This window comes from Marmota marmota, unplaced genomic scaffold (assembly GCF_001458135.2).
Source record: "Marmota marmota marmota unplaced genomic scaffold, marMar, whole genome shotgun sequence".
Classification (NCBI taxonomy): domain Eukaryota; kingdom Metazoa; phylum Chordata; class Mammalia; order Rodentia; family Sciuridae; genus Marmota; species Marmota marmota.
Window position 1 is genome coordinate 33130327 of NW_026000082.1, and position 11189 is coordinate 33141515.

Below are 11189 nucleotides of genomic sequence, written 5' to 3' on the forward strand. Positions count from 1 at the left end.
TTTTTTTTTTTTTTTTTTTTTTTAAGAGAGAGAGAGAGAGAATTTTTTAGTTTTCGGTGGACACATCTTTATTTGTATGTGGTGCTGAGGATCGAACCCGGACTGCATGCATGACAGGCAAGCACTATGGCTTGAGCCACATCCCCAGCCCTAAAGTACATCTTAATAGGTTCCTAAAGGAAGAGAATTTAAAAGAAAGAATGAAAAGAAACGTCAGCTGCTAAATAGTATAAAAATAATCTTATAAATACAATATCAAACCTTAGTAATTTGCCAAAGTTGGTTTTTTAAAAATTTTTCTTTCTCTTTTTCTTTTTGGAGCCATGATGGAACCCGGAGCCTCACACATGCTAGCCAAGTGCTCTACCACTGAGCTACAACCCCAGTCCACAAGTTGGTTTTTGAAAGTCAAAGTCAATGATGATGGTCTGAATACATCTATGTGGAAAAGAAATAGCTCAAATTGAAGTTGCAAAGTCATTATATTTTACCTAATGTTTTCTGATTTAGAGATGTCAGGGTATGCTTAAGAATGTGAATTTAAAATGTGGTTGTCTCTGTGATTTAATTCCTCGGTATAGTTCCCATTAGATGTCTGCCTCTGGAACAGTGAGGACAAGTACTGGGAATGGTCACTCTCCTGCCAAAGTCGTGACAGCAACTGGGAGTATGAATATTAATGATCAAATATACCAACACTGATCTAAATAATTTTGTTAGATTAGTGATATATACTGTGGATCAACACTATCTTACTTCACATCCATCACATATATGTACATATACACACACACAAGTAGAGGTGTGTGTGTGTGTGTGTGCGTGCGCGTGCACTTAGAATTGAACCCAGGGCCTCTGAGTGGCTTTCCCAGCCCCTATTTATATATATATATATATTTTTTTTTTTTTTTGAGAGAGAGAGAGAGAGAGAGAATTTTTAATATTTATTTTTTAGTTTTCGGTGGACACAACATCTTTGTTTGTATGTGGTGCTGAGGATCAAACCCGGGCCGCACGCATGCCAGGCGAGCGCGCTACCGCTTGAGCCACATCCCCAGCCCCTATTTATATTTCTTAAAGTATTACTTTTGGCAAAGATGCATGAACTAGAGCATTAAAGACATCTAGTCCCTACATGGAAATAAGTGTTTCTGGAATACCTGCAGTGGGCCAAGACTACAGATTTAACTAAGGTTGGTCTTCCTTTTAGCTTTTGTTAGCAGGTTCTTAACCAGGTCCTCAGTGTGTGTATGTTTTATTTCTTTGATGGTAGTGCTGGGGATGGAACTGAAGGCCTTGTGCATGCTAGGAAATACTTTACCATAGAGTGACACCCCCAGCCCTTGTCCTCGGTATATTTTAGAGAACACTGGGAGCTAGAGCCTTGAAGAAAGAAATTGTGATAGAAGAACCAAAATAGTTATGAGGATATTTAATATGTATTCCTAGGTCAAGATTCTCAGGAAAGATACTGGATAGGCTATTTTTTAAAAAAATATTTATTTTTTAGTTATAGTTGGACACAATACCTTTCTTTTATTTATTTTTATGTGGTGCTAAGGATTGAACCCAGGGTCTCGCACATGCTAGGCAAGTGCTCTACCACTGAGCCACAGCCCAGCCCTGGATAGGCTATTTTTCATGACTAGTTGTGAGAAATATACTGTTTGTTAAGAAAGAAAATGGGGAGAATACTTCCGAGTTAGTCACAAAATCTACAACCCCTTTAAAGCATAATAGTCTCACTGCTCTAAGCCTAGAAGTGTATCTTTCTATTTTGTTATTACCCACATATTCGCTTCCTAAAATCAATACATTTTCCCCAAGAAGAAAGCCTGAGATTTGGAATTTTAACTCTATAGTCACTTTACACAATGTAAACAAGTCTACCACATCTATTAAAACTACCACTGATTTTCACAATCGCTTCATTCTATTTTACATTTTGTCAAATAAAAAGAAACTTGTATAACAAGGCCTTGTATAACGGTATGATCAACTCTGAAGTGTTACCATCATCTTGGCCATGACTTTGCGGTTTGCTGAAACACAAATATCTCGGGGGAAGTTAGCACATGAAAGTTTGATGAGTGTTTCTATGCTTTAGGAAGAAGGGATCTGTTAGACTTTTAAATAAGATTTTTTACAAGTTTTGTTTTTGTTTTTGCAGTCCTGGGGATTGAACCCAAGGAAACTCCACCACTAGGCTATCTCCCCAGCCCTTTATGTTTTTTAAATTTTTAGACAGGGTCTCATTAAGTTGCCTAGGCTGACCTCAAACTTGAGATCCTCCTGCTTCAGCCTCCTGAATAGCTGCAATTACAGATATGATCCAAACTGCCCAGCTAAAAATAAGTATTAATAAGAGAAAAGGGGTGAACTGGGGTGGCAGTAGAATTGGGGTTGGGGGAATGCACAGACAACATACACCCACAGAGCACATTACCCTTGCTTTGCAAACCCAGTAAGAAATGCTTTGCACTGCAAATGCCCACAGAACCAGCAGGAACCGAGGTTATCTTGCTAAGCACAGAAGGAAGAAACCCAGCAGAAGAGTCCAGCTCCTGGTTCTTAACTAAAGTAAACAATAAATATTACAGTCACTTAAATTGTCAACAATGTATTTAAATAATATCCCCAGATGATCTGCAACATGCAAGCTAAAAAATGTAGAATCCAATCCTGATATTGCGAGTGCTCTGTTCCTACAATAAATTATTCTCTTTTAACAACACAGGGCAAGTTTGGAAAGAATGGCTTTAAATGCCTATGGAAAGGGTCTAGAAAAACAAAACATATGTCTCTAGACATTATAAATTTATAAATGTTTATCATCTCTTTCCTATTTTGAAAAAAATATTATCAGTATTTCCATTGGTTGTATAATAATCAGTAGGAACATCAACTTGGAGGTTAAAAAAGAAACATTTCATTTAAAACAAATGCTTTTCAATGGGCACTTGCAATAAAAGATAAATCAGATGTGGTAATGGCTTCTTTTGTAAAAGCCATATGTAAACAGCACATAAAGATGACAAGTCAAACAGCAGTAGCCCATTCTTCAGCCAAAAAAGGAAACAAATGAGGAAAGAACAAAAATTACTGAAAAGAAAAACATTCCCGGTCCCCCCACCCCCAAAGCTTGATAAATCATAGTTTTGGTGCACTTCTCAGTGGAAAACTCAGGCCGCTAGCAGTTTCAAAAAGAACATTAGAATCACAAACGATCAAGATGGGGATAAACTAACAACAGAGTTACCATGTGGCTAGCAAAAGATGATTTCAAAATTCTGTCTTTCCCTTCTACTGTGCCATTCTGAATCACACAATATGTTTTTTTTTTTTAATTTTTTATTGTGGGTTGTTCAAAACATTACAAATTTCTTGACATATCATATTCCACACTTTGATTCAAGTGGGTTATGAACTCCCACCTACACAATATGTTTTTACTCTTCCAATTTCCTCTCTCTTTGAGACACCCTCACCCATTTTTTTTTTTAATATCTGTATGTGCAGGTCCCTAGCTAGAAATATGTCCTTACAGGTGCTCACTAGTTTCTCCATGAAGCTCAGAGTCACTTTCATGTTGCACTGCTATTCTCCAGTACATAAAGCTTACATCTGGATAGAATCTGGATAGAAGCTTACTCAGGAAGACACTGGCTTTTATTAGAATTGGTGAAATTGTTTATTACATGAAAATAACTCCATAATGCAGCCTTTCTTTAATGAATGCCAGCCAATGTCATTTGCTAATTATGATTATCCTTCAAACATAGTTTTTTGTTTGTTTTTGTGGTGCTGGGGATGGAATCTGGCCTTGAGCATGCTAGGCAAGTTGATGCACCACTGAGCCATACCCCCAGCTCCTATAGATTTTACAATTTCCTAAAAAGTGCTGTTATTAGATTATCCCCAGAGTAGGTGAATGTAAAAGCAAACAGCTTAAAAAAATCATGCCTGTGTGCAAAATTTTAACTATTAGGTAATAGAAAATTTTGCCTTTACACTGCACTCACCAGCAAGGACTCCACAGATCAAATGAACATTCTCACACCTGAACAGATCTGTAGAAGTCAAAGTGCTTGAGCAAATATTAAAGGTTATACTGAACATGTCTAGGAGACCAGAAATCTTTGGCGGTCAGTTGCATTTCATAATACTATGAAGGGCTGGGGTGCAGTGATGGAGATGGAGAGAAAGGAGCTATAACCAGCACAAAAATTCTAGTTATTTCAGGTGAAACAAAATTAAAGTTGTCAGTAAGCTTTCACAGAAGTTCCAGTTCTAAAAAATGATTAAAGTCTTAATAAGCATTTAAAAAATTATACCCCAATTTAATATCTAGAAAACAGTATCTCTATTCCACAGAAATAAAAGCAACAGAAAACTATATCTAGAAAACAGTATCTCTATTCCACAGAAATAAAAGCAACAGAAAACTATTCTTAGATATCAACGGTGTCTTCTCTTCCTGAAAAAACCTACAATAATGAAAATGGCTTTCTGTGCTAACGTTATCAACAAATTCCTTGAAGGAATGTGGCTTTGAAGAAACACTACAACATTTTCATATTACTCAGACATGGCCACAAGGTACATACTTGAAGCTAGAAAACAGACCACTTCAAAATGTGGAGTGTTGATTTTAAATAATGGCCTGAATGATATAATAACATCTGGAGCTGTGAAAGCAAGAGAAGGTTTACCTGAGGTGAAGTGAGAGGGAAAGCGGTACACCTTCCGTGAATTCCACATCACAGGAACAAGCTCTCCTTGCACCCACATACCCACACCCACTCCACTCTCAATCTTCAGTCTGATCAGAGTGGCAATATTGGATGGTTAATAACTACTAATTTGTACAACGCCTTAAAAAGCCACAAAAGGCAAATTCAGCACATTAAAATGTTTTTAACGGATGTGACAATTACACGTGTTGTAGTGACTGGTTAAATTGGTTAGGAAAAATTGTTTTTAAAATCTGACATAAATAAGTCAAATGAGTTCCAAGCTGATTTAAAACAATATTTAGAGAACCGAATACACACAAAGAGGTTGTCTCTGTCTAGGACTAAGCAAAGGCAATTACTGGACCACAGAGAAGAGTGAAAATACACAAAAAGCATGAGAACTTTCCTAGAAAACTTGGCCGACAGGCATCTCCTGCTTATCAGTGGAAGCAGCTGTTTGTTTCCCTCCCCACTCCTTTCTCCATAGTGGGGCTATGCATGGCATTACTGGCTCCTCCTACTTCCCTAATGATTAGTAGCAAACAGAATCTGATTTGTAATAAGATTTATTCATGATAAATTTACATATTAACAGAACAATTAATGTGAGAAAAATATTTAAAAAAATGTTGGAAAAGAGAAGTTCTTTAGCAGATTTCTGTAGGTTTAAAAGCCTTGTTGAACTGTTAGTGGATAAATACTTTGTTCAACTGAGTATCAGGGCTAAAGGATCCTGGTAACCCTTCAGATTTTACAACCATGTCAAATAGGGAACAATGCCACTTCCAAAAGAATCTTATTTTATTTTCTCCTGATTTACTGATCTCTATTGCCCAAACAGGCTCTCAGAAATGGGGAATTCCCCTCACAGAAGTATCTTTTTATTTTTTAAATAGTAAGATATAGAGGAACCTTTTAAAAAGTTATTGAAGATAATTGGGAAAGAGGAACCTTTCCAAAAATGTTTCTAACAGATACCCAAACTTAAATTTGTATATCTGCCTAGAACACTAAGAGTAAAAAAAAAAATCACATGCTAAGGGTAAAAAAAAATATATATATATATAATAAATATGGTAAAGACAGTGAATATTATATATATATAAAACATGGCTAAAGAGAAGGTAAATTTAGGGTGGTTATAGAATTTTAGATTCCACTCAAGGGGTACCCTAATATCAGATAATCAGAAATGAAAGGCTTGTCTTTTGGTTTCCATTTCTAATCATAAATAAGACAAGAATACTTTGATAGTAAATAAAGATGATAACAATTTCAGCTCTTCAAAGGTACAAAGGCAAAAAATGTAATTAATTAGTTTCCTGATCTGAATCAGAGGTCAGAAACTATGCCCAACAAGCCAAATTCTACCTTCTCTTTGTTTTTGATGGCTCTGAGCTAAGAATGGTTTTACAATGTTAAATGATAGGGAAGAGTAATATTTAGTGATACATAAAAATTGTATGCAATTCAAATTTCAGTGTTCATAAATAAACTTTGGAACATAGTCATGGTCATTCATATTAGGTAGCTTTTGCTGCTTTCACTCTACAATGCAAAGCTGAGTAGTTGTAAAACAGCCTGCAAACTTGAAAGTATTTACTATCTGGCCCTTTGTAGAAAAAGTTTGCAACCTCTGATCCATATGATGTACAAAACCCAGGATAGTTTGATACATTTGGTGTTTTTATATCATGTAAAACATTCCAAGATGAGTTTAAACAGACATGTATCCATCTTTTTGTGTATGTGGATATGTGTGTGTAGTACTGGGATTGAACCCAGGAGTTCTCTACCACTCAGCCATATCCTCAGCACTTTAATTTTTTTTTTTTTTTTAATCTTTGAGAGAAGTTCTCCCTAAGTTACCAGGTTGGCCTCAAACTTCTGCCTCAGCTTCCCAAGTTGCTGGGATTTCAGGTCTGCACCATCCTTCCTGGCCTGCTGTCTTGTATTCTAGAGTGAAAATAGTTGATTAGTAGCTGTGGTAAAGGATAAAGGCTTTTATTGAACCAAATTACAAGAGAGACTGACATTTACCATAGAGTCACACAGAGATTGAAAAATCCTTAAGTAAACCAGGGATCACATAGGATTCTTGGAGACAAGCCATATGGTATGTGGTAATTAATTTGGCACAAATTTATGTCTCAATACAAGAGATTCTATCCATTGCTATCTGTTATTAATCATTTAATTTAGTTTTTACAAATGTATGCCATATATGAGACAACATGGTAGCCAGGATACATAAGTGATAGATGGGCAAAGAAAGGGAACATACCCAGACCTCTAATATACCCAGACCCAAGAATCTTATAGGTTTGAGGAAACACAACTAGGAGATGAGTTAACTTTTCAAATATTTAATAGCACATTTTCTGGTGGGGATCTAAATCCTAATCAGAATATTAAACAGAAAGTATGTTTCCATAATCTTATCATAATACTGTAGTATAAACCCAATCACCTGGGGGCACTCAAGGTAGTCAGACTGACAAAGAGGGAAAGCAGACATTAGCACGCAGGCTCTGGTAGTGTGCTTCCTCAAAACCTAACAGTGATACTGTCAACAGATTCTGGGCCATAAGAAGCTTCCAAGAATATTAAACTATTCCACCTCTACTCTTATCTATGAAAAACTAGGAACACTAAGAATTTCAAAATCTCTGAAGGAAGAGAGGGAAGGAGAGGGAGGTAGGGAAAGAGGGGCAACCAAGCTTAATAAATTGCAGGGAAGCAATCTGTGGGCAACATAGCCAAGAGGAAAGGGCTAATAAAACAAGAAAGACTAGAAAAAGAAAGAAAGAGAGCGAAAGGACAACATGCTAGGAGGAAGGCTGGGATAGATCTGGAAAACTAAGTTACCTAAGGGCAAGAACTGGGATTAATTCCAGTATGAGAATTATCTTTATCTATGTGAAGAACTATCATGTGGAAGACAGAAAACTCCTTAAAATCCCTGCACTCAGATCAATAAGTAAAAGCTGGAGGAAAACTGATTTGACGTAATATAAAGGTGATTTATGCACAGACTCAGATGTAATGTGTTTTCTTGGGGGATGATGTAAGCATAGGCTGCAAGACTAGCCTCTAAATGGTCTCTAAATCTTTAAATGATATTGTAGAGAAGAGCCAAGCATAGGAGGGGAGAGAGGGAGAGAGGGATCTATGCCTCTGCATCCCTGCTAGTAGGCAAAGAATAAATGAATGGATGGCAGTAGCCATGTCCTTTTTTTTTTTTTTTTTTTTAATGTATATACTGGGGATTGAACTCAGGGGCACTTGACCACTGAGCCACATTCCCAGCTCTATTTTTATATTTTATTTAGAGAAAGGTCTCACTGAGTTCCTTAGCTCCTCACTTTTTGCTGAGGCTGGCTTTGAATTTGCAATCCTCCTGCCTCAGCCTTCTGAGCAGCTGGGATTACAGGCATGGGCCACCACGCCTGGCGCCATGTCTGTAATTCCTTTTCTGTTGAGATAGAATCCTATACACAGGAAGATTTTTTATTTTTATTTTCTTTCTGTCTTTTTAAATGGCAGTGCTTGGGATGGAGCCCAGGGCACTGAGAATGCTAAGCATACACTCTGCCACTCAGCTACATCCCCAGCCTGAAGACTCTGTTTTAAAAAATGACAGGAGACAGTAGAGAAGAAAATGAGATGCTGAAATGCCTTCATTGATTTGGGGCCCTGAAGAGAGAGTTCAGACTCTGTGCCTTTCCCTTCCTTTAATCTTTGGAATGCCTAATTCTATTATTCACCTGAAAGAGGATTCTGACTAAGGTAAAGGTCAGGGCACTGTGATCTTCTAGGATATCAACCACAGAGGATGGGAAAAGCACTCCTAAAGTATCTTTCCTCAACAGTCTGTCCTCTATACATTTAGTTAGGATATTATTAAAGTTTTTGTATTATATTCTGCTGCAGTAAAAAGAAGATCCTAAGGCATGAGGGGTAACAGCATCAGAAAGAAAAGCAGGTTTTCTGATACTACAGACTATGGTGCAGAGGAGGCCAACGTGGTAATTCCACATGCCATGCACGATAGAGAATAAGGAGTTGTCTCAGTTTCTGGTACCAAAATTACAAGTAACGGGGTAGTTCGAATATACTGAAAAAAAGTGAAATTTATATGTGTAATAAAACAGTCTTTTTCAAAGCTGTAGAAAATGCTGTAAAGAAGTCTTGGATTTTATAATTTCTATGAAGAGGAGCATGAGGGAAAGCAACTCTGTAGAGAAGTTCCATGTGTCTTTACTATGCTCAAAACCCTTGGAAAGAGAACAATGAGAAAGTGTTTCATTTTGTTTTTACTTTTTCTATTTTCCTTTTGTGAATATCTGACCACTGTGTTGAAGCACAAGTATAAATTTTAATTGATAATACCTTTGAAAAAAGTCATTAAACATCTAGTGCCTAGCATGTTCTATAGGTTGATTCATAGGAATTATTTCAGAAATGACTTTGGAAAATAGAAGAAAGTGAATTGGTCTATATTCAAAGAAATTTCAGGGTAATACTTATAATAGTATTTAATAGAAAGAAGTTTACTAGGTTCTAGGATGACAACTGAAAATCTCCGCAGATAATCTCAAGTCTAGTTTTAGTCAACAAAGTCAGTATCTCCTCTCTTTAAAATTTTTTTTACTGAAGTTGTAAATAAGTAATAGAATTGACCCATGCAAATAGAATCTCCTGCATATAAGAAAATGGCTAAAAGACAGGTCAAAATATAGATGTTGGTTTTATTTTTAAGCACGTGTTACTCTAAGAATATCACTTGGATAAAGATGAGTTTATTAAGAATAGGATAAATTTGGAAAGACATTTAAAATTACACCATGTTGCTTAGGTTGGTCTTGAATTTGTTAACTTATAGGGTCCTCTCCTGCCTCAGCCACCTGAGCAGCTGGGACTACAGGCTTTGGAAAGAGATTTTTAACTTTAGTAGTTTTTGATGCTTGGTAAAATGTCAAAAGGAATAGAAGGAAATAAAGATAGCTATTTTCTAATTCTACCAAATTAGAAAATTCCAAGAAGTTAATACATGCCTGTTTGTTTCTTAATTTCCATCTTCCCAGTCCTTCAAAGACCAAGAATTAAAAAACTCGAGCTTCTATTTCCAGGAAAGAGCTATAGATTCATTCTTTTCTTTTTTCTTTTTCTTTTTTTTTTTTTTGCTCATCTTCTCTGTATCATTGCAATTTTAGTATATGTGCTGCTGAAGTAAACACTAGATTCATTCTTATGAGGTAGGTTTGTCTCCACATTACTAGGTGGAAATCTGGGCACCAAGTAGTTAAATGAACTTCTTGGAATTACCCTGGAAATGATCAATGACAAAACTAAGGTAAAATCCCACAACTTTACATTGGTCTGTATTGATTAATTTAATCCAAATTTATTTTGTTTGTTTGCAGTGCCAGGGATTCAACCCAGGGCCTCAGCCCCCACATTGTTCTTTACATCTCTACCCACCATTAAGAAGCTGAACCAGGGTAAAGCCAACACAGTTATATGGAAATGCTTCTGGTACTGAGAATGGAATGATGTTGGGGGAAAGAAGCCAACACTATTTATAGCTTCATGTTACAAATATTGGCAGCATTAACTTTAGGCAATATAAAGCTGGAATGTCCAATATTTTTCCTGTGATAACTACGATGGGTCTATCTTTTGAGATTGCATTAGCCAGCTTTGTCCAATACAAGGGCTTGGCCAGTCTCCTCTCAACCATTCTTAACCTATTTACGGAAGAAATGGCTTTTCCTTTGTCAATAAGAGTCTCTGAGGACTCTTGTACTTCAGAAAACTGAAAATTACTGTTGGCTCACACTAGACTTCTAATGGACTTGAAATAACTCCAATACAAAAAGAAACAAAATTCAGGGTTACGTTTATAATAGTAATTAATAAAAAGCTGTGTACAAGGATGAAAACTAGAACTTCAGGAAATATAATCTGAAACAGTTATAAAAGTATCAATAAAATTCTAAGATTATTTCCTTTTTTTTTTAAAAGACTTAATAATATAACCAATGCGATAGTTTCATTTGTTATTTCACTAAGCAAACACCTTATATCTTATTTCATAAATAAAGGTGGGTACTCAGGATTATCACTTTGTGTGTTATAAAATAGCTTTGCAGTATTTCAGGTGGATTTGAGAGCTCTCTTTTCTTATTATGAATCAATAAATATGCTTGTTTATAAAATATTTGTTATAAATAGAAATAGCTTGTGACATGAAAGATATACAAGCACATCAATTTTTTTTTTTAACCTTGCCTGGTCCTTGTTTCTTTTCCCACTATTATGACAGTAGCAGTTTTCAAGAAATAGCAGAGAATTATGTACACATGTCTCTAGAGACAGTAAGATAATACTTGTGGATGTTGAAGGAACAGATTCTTGGCTTTACTGCTCTTTTTTTTTTTTTTTTTTTGT

The 11189-nt window shown here is 36.0% G+C and overlaps 1 protein-coding gene across 34 annotated transcripts in view; it reads right to left on the reverse strand.

The window, feature by feature from the left end:
* Epb41 (erythrocyte membrane protein band 4.1) overlaps positions 1–11189 on the reverse strand; it is a 173388-nt gene that overhangs the window by 22751 nt on the left and 139448 nt on the right. The gene's annotated exons all lie outside the window — the stretch shown is intronic.